General features: G+C 37.6%; 1 protein-coding gene across 1 annotated transcript in view; it reads left to right on the top strand.

Annotated features, from left to right (window-relative positions):
* The window catches only part of LOC117985277 (terpene synthase-like), a 383,491-nt gene that overhangs the window by 169,963 nt on the left and 194,891 nt on the right, over positions 1-18,637 (top strand). The gene's annotated exons all lie outside the window — the stretch shown is intronic.

Below are 18,637 nucleotides of genomic sequence, written 5' to 3'. Positions count from 1 at the left end.
TAAAATCTCACTTACATACATACCTATTAGGTAACTACTACCTCAGCGTGTATAAACAACTCGTACTTATATTATATTATAGAAATCCATACTTCTATGAAGTGTCTGTCTGTAATTTCGAAATAACTACCGCAAGCTCATAATATTGTTATTTGAACTGTACCATAACAGCTGAATCAAATGTTTTTAAAAACTGTCTGTCTGTCTGTCTGTTTGAACGGGCTAATCTTCGGAACGGCAGAACCTATTTTGACGGGACTTTTACAGACAAGTAGAGGATTAACAAAGGATACTTTTTTAACCGACTTTTAAAAAAGGAGTTGTGTTTTTCTACCTATGTACACAGAAATCTCCGAGATTTCTGAACCGATTTGCGTATTTTTTTTAATTGATAAAGAAACTTTGCAACATTGTCCTATATAAAATGTAGATTTCAACTCCTCAATCCTGATGCTGCAGGGGACATGACCACCAAAACTTATGGGATTTTGAAACTGTCGGTTATAAATTGATATTGAGAGGTAGGTACCTATATCTACCAAGTAAAGACTTTATCATTGAACTCGAAGACCCACTTCTCGACCCTGATGCTGTACCTAAGGAATTGCATTGCTAAATCGTGGTGATCCCACGGAATTTTAAATGAATCATCGCCCACGCCCGTTCGGTACCCTCATTCCGCACATTGTTTTTATTAGTCAGTCCACCAATCACAACAAAGCATTCTCCCCTGTCCCCCGCCAACATTTTACGATTTTGTTTTCATGTAAATCCTTGTATATGCGTACTCTAGGAGTTGAATTCTCTGTGCTGGCGGATTACCTATTAGGAACACATGATTACACATTCGTTTGTCTGTGAAAATAAATTTTGTTGCCTACACTTATCTATTAGTAGCGACTAAAAACTATATATACCATCTACTTGTGTATAAAAAAGTCTAAATAAATTCCACTTTGATCTCAAAAATGAAAATTTTATTTTTATAAGTAGGAAGTAGGTACAATTCAATTTCCCTCTAAAAGCCCACTACACACATAAACACAATATGTATCATTTTCTGTTTCAACAGTCACATTAGATGTATCATTCGACGCAGAACTATTGAAGCTCTCCATTTCATTTCTGGAATTAATAAACATACAATCAACATAAATATATTGTGAGTATTATCTATATAGAATGTATGCAAAAAACATAGCATAACAACTTACAAGTATGGTATGGGTAGACCTTTCAATATTTAGTACGGAATTGAATGTTGCAGCATCATGTTGGATTTCAGTGGTACGTATATTGGGCACATTCATTTTATTTTCCTTGTTTTCTTCTAAAAGGAATGTCTTGAGTCACTAAAATACAACATAATTCAGCATTGACAAATCTGACAACAAATAGTAAATCTCTATATTATTATATAAAAATGAATCGTTGAATGTGTTGCTGATCGCAAATCTCGAGAACAGCTGCACCTATTTCGCTAATTCTTTTTGATAATATTCCTTGAAGTACGGGGATGGTTCTTATGGAGAGAAAAATTTAAAAAATGTCCTGAAAAAGAATCGACTGTAGGCGGTGCGAAGTTCGTCGGGGCAGCTAGTAACATAATAATTATATTATCCTAATCCTAATTCCTAATCTAAATATATAAAAGAAAAAGGTGACTGACTGACTGACTGACTGACTGACTGACTGACTGACTGACTGACTGACTGACTGACTGACTGACTGATCTATCAACGCACAGCTCAAACTACTGGACGGATCGTGCTGAAATTTGGCATGCAGATAGCTATTATGACGCAGGCATCCAATAAGAAAAGATTTTTGAAAATTCAACTCTGGAGGGGGTGAAATAGGGGTTCGAAATTTTGTGTAGCCCACGCGGACGAAGTCGCGGGCATTAGCTAGTATCTAAATAATATCAACTTACAAACACAGTGTCAAATTTTCAGAAGCTGGCTCTAAATGGTACGGTGTGATAGCATCATAATCTAATTCAATTCGATTTTTTGCTTTGTCGTTTCCTTGTCAAAGAAAATCCCTGTGATCCACTAAAATAGAAGTATAATTATATAATTATTTATTGAAAATAAATAATGTCATCATCAAATTCACCATCCTGGAGAACCTTGAAAACGACACTCGCGTCTATTTTTTATAAAAAGTGCTGGCCCGCCATCTTAGATTAAAAATTAATGTCATTATCAAAACCAGCATCCTGGAAACCCTGAAAACGACACCCATTTCTATTTTTTGTGAAAGTGCATGTCTGCTATTTGGATTGAAAATAAATGTCATTATCAAATTCAGCATCCCGGAAAAGTACATATTCAGTCAAATAAAATTCCCCCTCGAGTCACATGTTACTCACGTCGGGTGTGACTCACAGGAATAACCCCGAAAAAGTAATGGCATTATCATCACAAGATACTATATGGTTTGGAAAGATTCTGATGAATTTTAATAGATCTCCTCTTTGCAGGGATTGCTTTTGCGAGTCTAAACCGTTTCTTTTTCCTCTTCCGCCAATCCATTTTTGTTTTCTGTTACATGAAAACTCAAGTATATAATTTAAATTGTCTAAGCACACAATATGACCTACATACTTAATTTGAAATGAAATGAAATGAAATGAAAATCTTTTTTGAAAATGTATTTATGTATTTGTAACTAGATGATACACGCGACTTCGTCCGCGAGGATATAGTGGTTTTTAATCCCGCGAGAACTCTTTCAAAAGCGATCACTATTCAAATTTCAGCCAAATCCGTCTTGTACTTTTTGCGTGAAAGGGTAACAAACCTATACACAACACACACGCAGATACAAAATTTCGCCTTATAATATAATGTGTGATTTGACAACCCTTGACTTTCGGAATTCGGATAAGTCAAATTATATTTTATTACTAGTTGATGCCCCCAACTTGTCCGCGTGGAATTAGGTTTGTTAAATAATCCCGTGGGAACTCTTTGATTTTTCCGGGCTAAAAAGTAGCCTATGTGTAATTTAGGGTATACCCTAATTAACACTTTTATCTATCTCCATTCCCAATTTCATACCAAAACCGTTCAGCCGTTTTTGTGTGATTGAGGTAACAAACATCCAAACATCCACACACACACATCACTACACCTATTATAAAATGTGAAAGTGTGTTTGTTTGTTGGTTCGTATGGTTTGTCCTTCAATCACGTCGCAACAGAGCAACGGATCGAAGTGATTTTTTGCATGGGTATGGTTGACCTGGAGAGTGACATAGGCTACTTTTTATCCCGGAAAATCAAAGAGTTTCCACGGGATTTTTAAAAATCTAATTCCACGCGTACGAAGTCGCGGGCATCACCTCATCATCATCATGATCAACCCATCGCCGGCTCACTACAGAGCAGGGGTCTCCTCTCAGAGTGAGAAGGGTTTTGGCCATAGTCTACCACGCTGGCCATGTGCGGATTGGTAGAATTCACACACCTTTGAGAACATTATGGAGAACTCGGCATGCAGGTTTCCTCACGATGTTTTCCTTTACCGTTAAAGCAAGTGATATTTAATTAATTAAAACGCGTATAACTCCGAAAAGTTAGAGGTGCGTGCCCGGGATCGAACCCCCCGACCTCCGTTTAGAAGGCGGACGTCCTAACCACTAGGCTATCATAGCTTCACCTAGTTTATAATATTAGTAGGATATATGTAAACTACTACCACCAGCTGTCGATACGATGCATTCTAAAATAAATCGACCGACCGACCGACAGACCGACCGGCCAAGTACGAGTCAGACTCGCGCCCCGAGGTTTCCGTACTACAATAGTAAAATGTTTATCTCTAAATCTCTGTTTAGAGATAAGCATTTACAATGTAACTTAATTTATTACTACTATGTAACTAGAATTTCGGTACATATAAAAATGAATCGCTAAATGTGTTGCTGATCGCAAATCTCGAGAACAGCTGAACCGATTTCGCTAATTCTTTTTTTATAATATTCCTTGAAGTACGAATATGGTTCTTACGTAGAGAAAATTTTTAAAAAAATCCTGAAAAAGAATCGACTGTTAGGCGGTACGAAGTTCGCCGGGGCAGCTAGTGAAAAATAAAAATAAATAAATAGGTAAATAGTATTTTTTGACATTTTGCATGATGAATCAAAAACTATTTAGTATGCACTAGATGATGCCCGTAACTTCGTCCGCGTGGATTTAGGTTTTTTAAAAATCCCGTGGGAACTTTGATTTTCCGAGATCAAAAGTCAAAGTCAAATGATTTGTTCAAAATAGGTAATAAATTACTCTTTTCGATTGTCAGTTGTTGGATTTGTAAAATATAGTGGTGATAATTATTTCGCAAACGCTACGAGGGTTCCAAACGTGCCCAAGACTGAGAAGAGCCCACAGCTAACTCAGCCGGGTATTCTTTTTATTATCACCACTTTACAAAATCATAAATTAAACTTATTAGAACTATCACAAAGCCGAGCAACTCATTTCCAAGCTTGCTTATCATTTAAATAATCCTTTACAATGTAATAGGATTTTTTAATTAGTTTACGTTTTATGAAAACTTTGAACTTATGACAGTCACTTTGAACTTATGACAGTCACTTTTTTTTTTAATTTATTTATGTTTTTATATACGTACAATAAATTTTCAAAAATATATTGATTATGCACTGTCATAATTTTAACTTCTCTAAATTTAGTTCTCAGCGACTCTCGTGGTCCCATACTATATATGGCTCGAACAGCCCTTTTCTGCAGCACAAAAATAGAATTTATATCAGCAGCATTACCCCATAATAATTCCGTGGTGCCATCTGAATCAGGGTTTCTACTGAAAACCAGCGCTGTATGTTTTTGTACTTGTGCAAGACAATATGCATTTATGCTGAGTAGGGACCTTTTTTTTGGGTTGTGCCACACATGACATACTTTATTCCGGCGCTTCTTCTACTTGAGGTTTTTTGACTTTATTACTCAAGTATAAGAGGCGCTGGGATAACCTAACCAGTTGGTAACTGGTAATGTGTGGTACAGCTTTAAAAAATAAACGTTTTTTCTTTTCTTTCTTTTTCTTTTCTAATAATATGCCATATGACATAATGCTGTGAAAGTAACTAAAATATACTAGTCTCGCCGTTTCTATGTCTGTCAACTGGCGAATCTTTTTTACCGCATTTGCAGCAGAACTGTCTGTTCGATAAGTTATTTATATGAGAGCCCCATTGAAGTTTCGCATCTAACGTTATTTCCAGAAAAATAGCGGTATCCACTAAATCTTATTTATCATAAAAGTAGCCTATGTTCTTCCCCGGGATGCAAGCTATTTTTGTACCAAATTTCATCAAAATTGGTTAAATGGATGAGCTGTGAAAAGCTAGCAGACAGACAGACTACGCGTACTAGTACGCGTTGCGTACTTTATTTGTAAGACGGACAGACAGACAGACAACAAACTGATCCTATAAGGGTTCCTTTTTCCTTTTGAGGTACGGAATCCTAATGATCTCTCTTTTTGCACTGCATTTAACCTGAATCCAAGAATTTCCGATCCGAAATAGTCGTAAGCAAGACTGTATCGTCACCTACCACCAGGTGAGATTGCAGTCAAGGGCTAACTTGTATCTGAATCAATATTATTATTATTATTTTATTACTTATAATAAAACTGTAACAGGTGAAATTCTGTACATTGAAGATATTTTGAAATTTTTTTTTCGAGGGCACTCTATAATCGATACTGAACCCAAAACTGGATTTTTTTTCATTTTTGTCTGTCTGTCTGTCTGTCTGTCTGTATCACGGCCGCGCATCACGCTGAAACTACTGAATGGATTCCAATGAAACTTGGTACGATTTGACGTCATACTATGAGGATATAGGATATAGGATACTTTTTATCCCGAAATTCAGCATGGTTCCCTTAGGAGAGGGGTTGAAAGTTAAAATGTATACTGAGCTGTAATTCATTAACGCGTAGTCCGATTTCATTCATTCTTTTTTGTTAGAAACCATACATGTTAAAACTTCAAGTTCCAACTTCTCAACCATCATCATAATAATGACGGGTAGCTTTTGTACTTTTGGATTTCAATCAGCTGTTTTAGGAATAGTTGATGTTGAATTGATATTAAAGGTACGCTTAGAATAAACTATCTCTGGTTTAGGTACCAAGCAACGACTTCATAATTCAACTCGATATCCCAACTCTTCAACCCTGATGATGCAGGGTATTGCACTCCTAAGCCACTGTTGATTGTGAGATAATATTGTAGATGCCAAACATATATACCATTATTGAACTTTAAGTTCCAACTCTTCAATACTGATGCTGCAGGGTACTGCACTCCTATTCTATGGGTTTTAGGAACTGTTGTTGGTGAATTAATATTGTACCATTTACTATTGTACCAAACCACGACTACATGGTTGAACTCCGTTCACAAAAATCCACGCACTCCATCGAAATCCTATTCTATTCCAAACTTATTCGCCAGCGTGACAGGAGTGGAGAAGGCGGATAGGGACGTGTGAGGGGTGCAACGGATCAACGTGATTTTTTCCATCATCATCAGCCTGCGGTCGTCCACTGTTGGACATAGGCTTTCCCTAAAGAGCGCCACCACACCCGGTCCTCAGCCTTCCTCACCTAGCCACTTCCCGCCAGCCTCTGTATATCGTCGGTCCATCGTGCTGGAAGGCGTCCCACACTACGCTTACTTATACCTACGCGGTCTCCACTCAAGAACTTTCCGGCTCCAACGGCCATCACCTCTACGACAGGCATGACCTGCCTTCTTTTATCCCAGAAAATAAAAGAGTTCCCACGGGCTTTTGAAAACCTACATCCACGCGGACGAAGTCGCGGGCGTCAGCTAGTAAATAAATAAAAAAGTACTATTTGTACGAAGCGTTGCGTACTTTATTTGTAAGACGGACAGACAGACAGACAGACAGACAGACAGACAGATAGACGGACAGACAGACAGACGGACAGACCGACAGACGAACAGACGGACAGACGGACGGGCAGACGGACCGATGGACGGACCGACAGACGCATGGACGGACGGACGGACTGACGGACGGACGGACGGACGGACGGACGGACAGACGGACGGACGGACAGACGGACCGACAGACAGAGGGTTCCGTTTTTTCCTTCTGAGGTACGGAACCCTAAAAATACAAAGAAATACCACCAGGTAGGTACCTACCTACCTATATTATTATACATATACAGGTGCCTTTTTAGGGTTCCGTACTTTATAAGGAAAAAAGGGACCCTTAGGATCACTTCGTTGTCTGTCTGTCTGTCCGTCTCTCCGTCTGTGTCGTATCTGTCACACAAACCTATAGGATACTTCCCGTTGACCCAGAATCATGAAATTTAGTAGGTACGTAGGTCTTAGAGCACAAGTAAAGGAATAAATCCGAAAACCATAGATTTGTGATTACAACTTACAAAAAAAAATTAAAGTGTGTTAATGAAAAAATAATTAGTATTTTCAATTTTCAATGTATGATAAGTATACCAAGTGGGGTATTATATGAAAGGGCTTTACTTGTGTATTCTAAAACACATTTTTATTTATTTTTATGCATAATAGTTTTTGATTTATGGAGCAAAATGTCAAAAAAATACCTGAGTACGGAACCCTTGGTGCGCGAGCAACTCGCACTTGGCCGGTTTTTTAAAATTAGATAAAATAAATAACTAAACAAAGTTACTTACCTATTGTACTAGGACCACACGAGTAGATATCCCTACTAGGACCTCAACAACAAAGTCAGGTCAATAATAAAACAATGAATAAAATTGGTGTCCAAATTTCAAATTCCAGAGGTCAATGTACAAAATGCAATAAGTATTTGAAGGACTTATTGACTCTGCTCTGCTCAATCTTCTACACATTTGCATAGCCACTGAATAAAAATTAATTTTATAAAATCATTACGACTTTTGTTTTTGAAAACATATTAATAACAACAGTTGTCGTCATAGAAACCACAATATTACACGCGCAGCCGCGCGCCGCTGGGCTGGCCCTTCCCTCCGCCACCCGCGCGGTGTCTAATGTTTTGGGGTGAGAAGCATGATGATTTTAGCCGAAATCTAGCGCTTGAAAAGGGTTGAACAGTAGTTTGGGAAAAGTATTTTTGAGAAAAAACTACTGAATTTAGGTTTGCAAAGTAAAGTTATTTCAACTAATGAATAAATAAACTATGTCTAATGATAATTTTTTTTAGAATTTTCCTATCCCTAATCTTATTTATTTACGCCCAAAGTTGACATAAATTTAGTGTTAAAATAGGAATCTTTTGAGGCTCGTAACTTTTAAATCAATATTTTTTTCAATGTTTTAGATATCATTGAACCTAGATAATGACGAGATAAATCGATATAATTCTTAGTTTTGTGCGTACAATATCGAATATTGTTGTATTTTCCCTCCTACGTTTGTATGAAGAAAGCACCGAACTGAGCTGCCTTAAAACCTAAATCTACACAGCATATTAAGTCGCGGCCAGTGAGAGTATACAAAAAAGTAAAAACTGACTAAACTAAACTAAAAGTAACTATTTAAACGCTCCTTGAATTTCTGCGGGAATTAAGGATTCCAATCCTATCCAGCAGCCTGTTTGCATCCACTGCTGGACATAGGCCTTTCCAACAGCGCGCCACCAAACATGGTCTTCCGCCTTCCTCGTCCATCCGCATCCCCACCACCTTCTTCAGGTCATTGGTCCAGCGGGCTGGAGGTCGTCCCACACTGAGCTTACCGGTACGCGGTCTCCACTCCAGAACACGTCTGCCCCATCGGCCGTCGGCTTTGCGACAGACATGACCTGCCCAAGGCCCATTGCCACTTCAGCTTGCTAATCCTTTGAGTAATGTCAGTCACTTTTGTTCTTCTGCGAATTTCCTCATTCCGGATTTCATCCCTGAGCGTGATACCCAACATAGCTCGCTCCATAGTGCGCTGAGCGGCTTTTAGTTTGTGGGCGAGGTCAACTGTCAGTGTCCACGTTTCCGCTCCATACGTCATCACAGGAAGAGCTTAGTCTTAAGGCTTTGCGGTATCGACGATTCGAAGACCTGTCGTGAATTAACACCACTCAATACTAAAGTCGCCAGCCAAGCGTAAGCTCGGTTGCGGCCAGGTAGGTACTTAATATTATGAGCGTAATAAGCCAGTCAATTAGAAATCACAGCACAGTCTTTAATTGTATTAATTATTCATGCTTTTGGATCTAAGCTCTTTTAAATCGTCAACAAAATAAGATTGAAGAAAATGTGACAGCCCTAACACTTTGCATCAAAGGGTTATTGCTAGAAAATACCGAGTTTAAGTTAGTTTATTGTCCCTTTGTATACCTACCTATAGTAGGTACGCGACAAGTCGAAGTCCTGACTTGAAGATCATCATCATGATCAACCCATCGCCGGCTCAATACAGAGCACGGGCCTCCTCTCAGAGTGAGTAGGGTTTTGGACATAGTCTACGACGCTGGCATGTGCGGATTGGTAGACTTTACACACCTTTGAGAACATTATGGAGAACTCTCAGGCATGCAGGTTTCCTCACGATGTTTTCCTTCACCGTTAAAGCAAGTGATATTTAGTTAAATTGGAAATCACTCACCTGTTTAAACGCTAAAATACTGAAATCTAAATATATAAAAAAATGAGAGCGAAGCCGTTGGCTGGGCTAATGTGTAGTATTTAGGACTAAATTAAATAAAGAAATTGTCTGTCTCCTAGTCTTTCTATTCATATTACCTAGTGAGTTTTCTCCTATACCACAAACAATAGCCTCAATAGCTCAATGGGTAAAGGAGTGGACTGAAAAACGAAAGGTCGACGGTTCAAACCCCGCCCGTTGCACTATTGTCGTAACTACCCCTAGCACAAGCTTCACGCTTAGTTTGGAGAGGAAAGGGAAAAATTAGTCATTTAACATGGCTAATATTCTTTATAAAAAAAACGTCTGTTTTAAACGCATCATTTTCATAACGTTCATGATATCATATTTCGTATGGGTAGTAAAACACGTTCCTGAAATAGGTATTCAGTATTTACCCAGCTGAACCTTGAACTCAGCAACTATACCTACCTACTAGGTATATTACCAACTTTGCATGCGAAATACACTACACTAAAAAAAACCGGCCAAGTGCGAGTCAGGCTCGCGCAATGAGGATTCCGTACTACAGTCGTATTTTTTGACATTTTTCACGATAATTAAAAAACTATGATGCATAAAAATAAATGAAAATCTGTTTTAGAATGCACAGGTGAAGACCTTTCATAATAAGATACCCCACTTGATATAGTCACTCACTTCGAAAGTTGAAAATACTAATTATTAGTTCATGACCACAATTTAATTTTTTTTGTGTGATCTAACCCTAAATTCACGGTTTTCAGACTGTTCCCCAAATGTCAGCTATAAGATCTACCTACCTGCCAAATTTCATGATTCTAGGTCAACGGGAAGTACCCTGTAGGTTTCTTGACAGACAGACGGACAGACAGACAGACAGACAGACAGACAGACAGACAGACAGACAGACAACAAAGTGATCCTATAAGGGTTCCGTTTTTCCTTTTGAGGTACGGAACCCTAATGATTAACGCGGGTGACGTGCAGATGTGCGGGGCGTCCCCCCGCCTCATACCCCGATTGCGATCTCGACCTGTCGCGTACTATAGGTACTTCATAGTTTTTAATTATTTATCATGCAATATGTCGAAAAAAATACCCGAGTTCGGAACCCTCGGTGCGTGAGTCTGACTCGCACTTGGCCGGTTTTCCCTTGACCATCTACTTAACAAATCAAGTAATCGCAGAAACACGAAATAACCGGTAGATACACGTGTTTGAACTTTGAATCCGTTTCATCAATTTGTCACGTGCTCAGTGCCTAGCAACTGGTCAGCCGAGTTATTCCTCTCGATTACATATTACAAATACTATCGAATCATCAATATCGATGCGCGTGTATTTAACATCAATTTGTCACGTGCTCAAGCTAAGATCAGTGCCTAGCAACCGGTCAGCCGAGCTATTCCTCTCGATTACATACATGATACAAATATCGAATCATCAATATCGATGCGCGTGTAACATAGTTTTATCCAGACTTTTCAGTTTGTTCCATGGTTATAATGCTTAACGGGCGAAAAATAGCACCTGTATTAGACTAGGGTTTGCATGTTCAAAACTTGAAAATCAGGATTCCATATTATTTAATACTAGAAGATGCCCGCGACTTCGTCTGCGTGGATTTAGGTTTTCAAAAATCCCGTGGAACTCTTTGATTATCCAGGATAAAGAGTAGCCTATGTCCTGCCCCGGGATGTAAGCTAAGTATGTCCTAAATTTCATCAAAATCGGTTTAATTGTTGGGCCGTGAAAAGCTAGCAGACAGACAGATAGACAGACAGACAGAAAGACAGACAGACAGACACACTTTCTCATTTAATATGGATCTCAATATTAGTATGGATTAAAAAGTCATGCGTGATATTATTATAAAGGCGAAATAGTATCTGCCGGTCTGTTATCTTTTCACAGCTCATCGTTTTAATTGGTTTTGACGAAATTTGGTAAACAGATAGCTTGCATCCCGGACACGGATATAGACAACTTTTTATCTCACATAATCAAAGAGTTCCCACGCAATTCTTAAAGAACTAGCTAAAATCGCGATGACTAAGTACCTATAGTAGGTACATCGACTAAGTATATTATATTTTTTTATTACTTCTTTTTACCTAAGTAATTCAACTAAATAAAACAATTGATATTTAAGAAATGTACAAATAGAACTTTGAAAAACATTGAATAAATGTAACGTTAAATTATACGTTAGTCACTAAAATTATAAGCTTTCCAGGCTGTGAAAAAAATCAGATTAGGTATGGAAGTGGTTAATATGAGGGTGAATAGGATAATTCGACGCGCAAATCGTAAAGCATAGTCTGTCTTAGTGTATAAACGGACTTATTTACATAATTTTACAGTTTAATTTATGTACGTTATTTTAGATGGTAGAGATATATGTGGAACTAATTTTTAAAGAACTTTTGTCACTTATTTTAGCCAAGCTTGGCCAAATCAAATTAGCTTCAAAACAGGAAGTGTCTCAGTAATATAAAAAGGTTGAACACCCTACATAATCAAGACGCAAAGTCAGCATATTATTACAGGCGCCCAGGCGCCTAACGGATTGAAATTTCATTGCGACATTTTATATCATAATCTTGTGCTTTAGTTTCTAAGTATTTTTATTGATTACTTTAAAAACATTATGTAACTGATGATCAGTTATGTAACTTGATCTGGCTGCCTTATCTTAATGAATTCGCGATTTTGTTTGAACTGATTCTCGGCTTCGCACGGAAAGGCCGTCAGTGCCTAGGCTACCTAAGATTATGGATAATTTTTTTTGCAACCGTGGTCCATTTTTTGAAACACGCTCGTAGGTGTCAAAAGATGCGTAAATCCCGCGTCAATATGTACGTACAGTACGCGTCCGAAAGTAATGTACATCGGTCTTTAGAATGACATTGCGGCTTTGTAGAGCGTTGTCTCTGTCACTCATACCTACATGACGTTTTTTCGGTCTCAACGACAGGGACAAAGCTCTACAAATTTGCTATCACTTAAACTGTATCACCACTTACCACCAGGTGAGACCGCAGTCAAGGGGTAACTTGTAAACGACAAAATAAAAATAAAATAAAAAATGCTTAGGTAGGTACAGTGGCGTGCACAGGGTTTGAAGCCAGGGTAGGAGCCTGTTTACTGGCAGGTCATTATGAAAAATATGCATTGAGCTATTCAACTGGGGTAAGCAGTGCATTTATGCCTCTATGACCTGCACGTCACTGGGTAGGTATTAGTTTTTTTTCCTAATATCTCACTTTGGACTTGATTGAGGATTGGAACGTTTTTCGGAAAAAAAAAAAGATTCCGACGAATTGAGAACCTCCTCCTTTTTTTGAAGTCGGTTAAAAATACCTAGCCTAGCTACAATATCTACGAAGAATGCATACAGTATAATTCAATGCTAACAAGGTCATGACCCATTTTCGATATTATACAACGTAAGTACAATGATTTGTGGGCAATTGTAGCTTGATTTAGTATCGCATACATCTGACGGCTAACCTCTCCGATCGGAAGTTGGGAACAATTCCATATGCAAATGTTATTGTAACCTTTCTTAGCAATACGCAATTCGTATTGGACACCGGTAAGCTACCGTGGATCCCAGCGTTTGCGAGACGTTCCAATTTTAGGGGGAACACGCGACTAATCCCGATTTTAGCCACGCGGGACAGACTGCCCCGCCTTTCGAGCATTACTCGACGGTCAACTATGTAGATACCTACCTAGTTATTGTTATTAGTATATTAGTAAACTATTTTCATTAAAATACACTTTATATGGGTATTTTGACCATCTATTGTCATGTAAACTTAATTTGAAACGGATAAGTATTTAAAAAGTAGGTAGGTCCTACTGATTAATTAGGATATTCCACTTTCGACGAAACAATCCTGCTTTTTTTTTACTCAAAAGGTCTTAAAATCCCGCTTGGCCCAAAAAAACAAGCCTTGTCTTACACTTAGGTAGAATTGGGGTCGATTCTCTTGTACACAATCTCTAAACTAAACTAAATTAACAGGTCTAAATTTAGTGCCATCCTTTTCCCCAAGCAACATTATGAAAGGGATAGCATTAGATTTAGACATGCCATTTTAGTTTAGTTTAGAGATTGTGTACAATGGAATTAGCCACAATATTTTTATTAAAATTACTGACTACAATAGAGTTCGATTATTTAATTATTGTCCTATATTATCGTTTTTACTTTAGCTGATTTAGGTACATGGATTTCAGTAATTGTAAATCAATGGATAGCTAGCAGTCAGTATCGTCATTCACTGACGTCACAGTATCCACAGTTGCAGATATTATCAGACGGTACCTTTCCTACCGGGGGTTGAACGAACGATCACCTGTTGCGTAACCAAAACACCGAGTACCAGGATTACATAAGCATCGAAGCGATTTAACCCCACAGCCTTCGCTCCACAGCCTTCGTTTACTAGAAAATTCACGATAGGGGTGGAATGCCCCAACTTTGAGCGGTTAACAACCTTACTCCTATATATTCGTAAGTTGCACCACATGAACTACGATCTGACCTGTGCTATGTATGAATATCAATGTTATGGAAATAATAAGTAGGTAATGCCTATAAGTCTTGTAACTAATTTTTTTTTTCTGGTTCTAGGACTGTGATTTTTGATAAAACTTTGTAAAAAAAATCTATATGTGATTCATGTGTCATTATATCACATTTAGTTATGTATCACTTTAAGTTAAGCACCCACTTCTGAATTTTTCATAAGAAAGGAATAAGTACAAATATTCTAAAAATGAAGCACATACTATATACGAAAAAGGTGACTCTCCCGGTTTATGTAGTAAGTATTTGGCCTATAAAATAAAATAAAATAAAATGAAAAAATTGTTTCCGTAAAATGGACATCTTCTAAGCGTAGGACTGGGAAAACGTGCCACTAAATTTGTAGGGCTATCAGGCTATGTAGCCATCTCATTGTACAAAATAATATTTACTAAGCTGCATACAAAAAATCAGCTGGTTATTCATAATTTTTATGACCTCGTTATTGTGACATATTCGGAGTGGAGGACATTCCAGTCATACCATCTATTTTGTAGGACAATTGCTTATCCGAGTTTATTATCCAATTATCTCAATGTTCAAAAAAATACTTACTTACTGTTATTCAGACAATTTCAATTACCCACCAAATGACAAGTTAAGCACCTGCGCAGTACAATAGCTACCTGTCTAGAGAATTTTCACAGAACAAAAGTTGCGCGTCTTGTGAAACGGAACCGACGAAGACAGAATACAGACGAAGTATCAACTTGTTATTAATCAGAAAAAAATTCCTTGGCGGCTGCTGGACTATAATTACTAATACATAATTTAATTTTGACCTAAGCATCATCCCCATTAATTGATGGTAGTAGGTAGGTAGGTACTTTTTTGATATCGCTGTAGCACCGTCACTGTGGCACCACCTGTACGTAACCGTATCAAAAGCTACCAGGCGATCATAACCATTGAGAGCTTTATTGGCTTTATCACTTTAATTCAACCTCTAAGGAAGCCTCGAAACTCGAAGTGCAGGTATAATGCAAACAGTTTGACGAAAACTCGTATTAAGTAATAATAATTATTATAGAACACAATAACGAACACTTAAGAACATTAAAAAAAATTGAAACTGTTAAGTAGGTATCTGTTTTTGTGTCAAATTGAGTTAACATTGTCGTATTTTGTACAAATCTTGAAATCTATGAAAGAATTTACACGACTTTCTGCAGTGCGAATGGAAATTCAACAAAAACAAGTACTTAACAAGATTCGTCACATACGAAGACTTGTCAAACATTCACAATAATTATTTTAATCATAGATTAAATTATTATTAGTCTCGCTATGTATGATGTTATTGTTTAATCAAGTGCAAACTCACATTTGTAATTTAAATATAATATATTACAGGTCTATTACATAATGGAAATAATATCCTAAACTGCAATGTTGTGGTGACTATGAACACAGTAGGTAAAGCCTAGTTGATACTTTTTTACGGATTTAGTTACGCGAGCATTAATATTCTAGAAAGATTTTATGTACCTACCAACAACAAACAAACTTTAAAAAATAACAATGTAAAAGTAACACAAAACAAAAATTATTACCATATTTCCTAGAATCGTGCTAAACTTGAAAATGTTATTTTTTTATGGGCACTAGCACAAAAATAAAATCTGAAATAAGTAGGTACATAAAGAAAACGTGTCATACTCATAACTCATTATTATCTTTTCGAGAAACATGAAAAACACCTAATTAAAAAAGTAATAACTACTGCCATGCAAAAAAAACCCTAAAATTATCAAACATCTCAGAACAAGGACTATTAGAAGTAGCCCTATAGTGACACTTACTGTTAGAGCGAGATAGCTAAATGCATTTAAGCTCTTATTAGAACGAAACAAAATTATTATGTTTTGTCCTTATCACCGTGGCCACTTTTTTTTGTTTGCCAAAATGTATTTGTACGTGAGTATTTGGCAAACAACGTGAAGTGTAGAAGGAATGACATTTCACAAGTAAGAAAATCTGCTTGAGTGAGAGGGACTGAGGAGGCCACGCTAGTTGCAAATCTGGACATATCTGTGTCAAACATAATACATGAAAAAAAAAATGGCGCCTTACAGTCGCCATTCAGAATTTTCCAATTTATAGCCATTGTCACTCCGGATGGTGTAAGGGTTCTAACGATACCTCATACATTCAAATCTGCCCCAGCATTCAGAGGTTGTGATGGAATAAAGAAACACACATACATACATGAAACCTGAAAATCACAGATATATACCTATTCTATTCCCTTGGCCGGTCTTAACGACAGACAGACAACAAAGTGATCCTTTTCGGGTACGGAACCCTAAAAAATTTGTTTTTAATGACGTCATGTCCACAACATAACAAGTCAAACAAGGAGCGAAAAAGGTTTTTAAAAAAACAACCCGAACAGAATACTTTAAATTAGCGTATTTCAGCCAAAAAGTGATAACAATTTTAATTTAAAGCTCTTTTGTTTAATCTTTGACCTACGAGCACAATTTCAACGTCACTATAATTTGTTAATAATTGACGTCAGCATATAGTTAGGTATGTATAGTACGCGACAGGTCGAGATGGCACTCGGGGAGGGAACGCGCCGCACACCCGCACGGGCACAGCCCTCGCGCTAAGCTGGTGCGGATGAGGATGACGTGCGGGTGTGCGGCGCGTCCCCCGCCTCATACCCCTATTACCATCTCAACCTGTAGCGGATCAAACGTCAACTAATGTGATCATTATAATAATACTAGAGAATGCCCGCGACTTCCTCCGCGTGGATTTAGTTTTTAAAAATCCCGTGGGAACTCCGCGTGTTTTTCCGGGATAAAAGTAGCCTATGTCCTTCCCCTGGATGCAAGCTATCTCTGTACCAAATTTCGTCAGAATCGGTTGAACGGTTGAGCCGTGAAAAGCTAGCAGACAGACAGACAGACACACTTTCGCATTTATAAAAGTATGGATTAAGTAAATTATGAAACACCTTTGTTTTTATCATTGCAGCTGATCGTATAAGGCCGGCCGGCCGCATTTTATAAATTATCGGAAATGATCGGTCAGAAAACTTTTTGACGCACGCTGCAAAAACAACCCGGAGCATTTAATGGTCTAGTATGCACACCCGTTATGCCGTTACATATTATATTATTACCTATCAATTTTGCTTTGTTATAAATTAAATTAAATTAAATTATTTATTTAATAAGGCAACAGAGACCCATATTTTGTTAGTAGGTACAGATAATGCTTAAAAACTATGTTAGTATATTTTGTTAGTATAATGCTTAAAAACTATGCTAGTATAATCATTTTATTATTATTTTATTTTTACAGCAGCTATCATAATAGGGCGCAAACAATAAGATCTTGGGATCACTTTCAAGCCCTCGTCCGGTCAACACTCTGCGTATTTACCGGACGAGAACTTGAATGAAATGCTGGAGAATTGGCGTATCCTTTCTTTCCTGGCTTTCCCACCATCATATTCAGGATATTGTTGGAGCTCGAACGCAGCCTTGCCAGGATGGATGACGTCCTTTTCCTTATTATGGCATAGAAATCATCCGTTCCGTTATAAGTATTACATATTATGTATATTGTTTGTGTAGTGACTATCGGCATATTATTAGTTATACCTAGGTACGCACCGTATGGACTGTGGAACCGTACAGATTATTATGAATGAGTTCAAAATGTATTGTTTAGTAAATAAGGTTTCAATGTAACACAGTAACAAATGTAATTGAGTTGGCACATTTATTCCTAAGGTCAGAGATCGTCGTACCGGCCACTAGCACCGACCTTGTTACTCCCGTTTACGACTTTGTATTCGATACTCAACCGATATTGTAATTCGAAATTAGAAAATAGAATTTTTACTGACTGACTGAATAATTAATAATGAAACAATAATTAATTTTTAATGTAAATGGAACAAAATTACATTGTATTATTTCGACAAGTGGTGTTGTTTGACATAATAATTGTGTGGTCCTAAAGTGTTTTGTATTTGCATTACTAAAGCGTAAGTCTTTGTCTTTCAAACTGAGCATGAAGCTTGTGCTTCGTAGGCGTGTAGGTTATTTTTCCAACACATATTTAATAGGTATAAAATAGCGAGCGTAATGGAAGTGGGTCACTTGATGTTTTTTAAAAATTTATTATAGGCGCTTGTCCACGATCGCACCTGATGGGAAGTGATGATGTGGCCTAAGATGGGACGCGTCTGCCTAGAGGATGCTTCACTCTTGTTTTAAAGATACCCGGATTATAATTGGCAGGAAACACTGATCTCGGAAGAGTATTCCAAACCCTTGCCATGCGTACTTATACCTAAGGATTGCAACACCAGAGGAACCTCTAATGTTATGCCGGTTTTTCAAGAGTTT

Source organism: Maniola hyperantus, chromosome 9 (genome assembly GCF_902806685.2).
Source record: "Maniola hyperantus chromosome 9, iAphHyp1.2, whole genome shotgun sequence".
In the NCBI taxonomy this organism is placed as follows: domain Eukaryota; kingdom Metazoa; phylum Arthropoda; class Insecta; order Lepidoptera; family Nymphalidae; genus Maniola; species Maniola hyperantus.
This window is presented reverse-complemented; position numbering and strand designations above follow the sequence as displayed.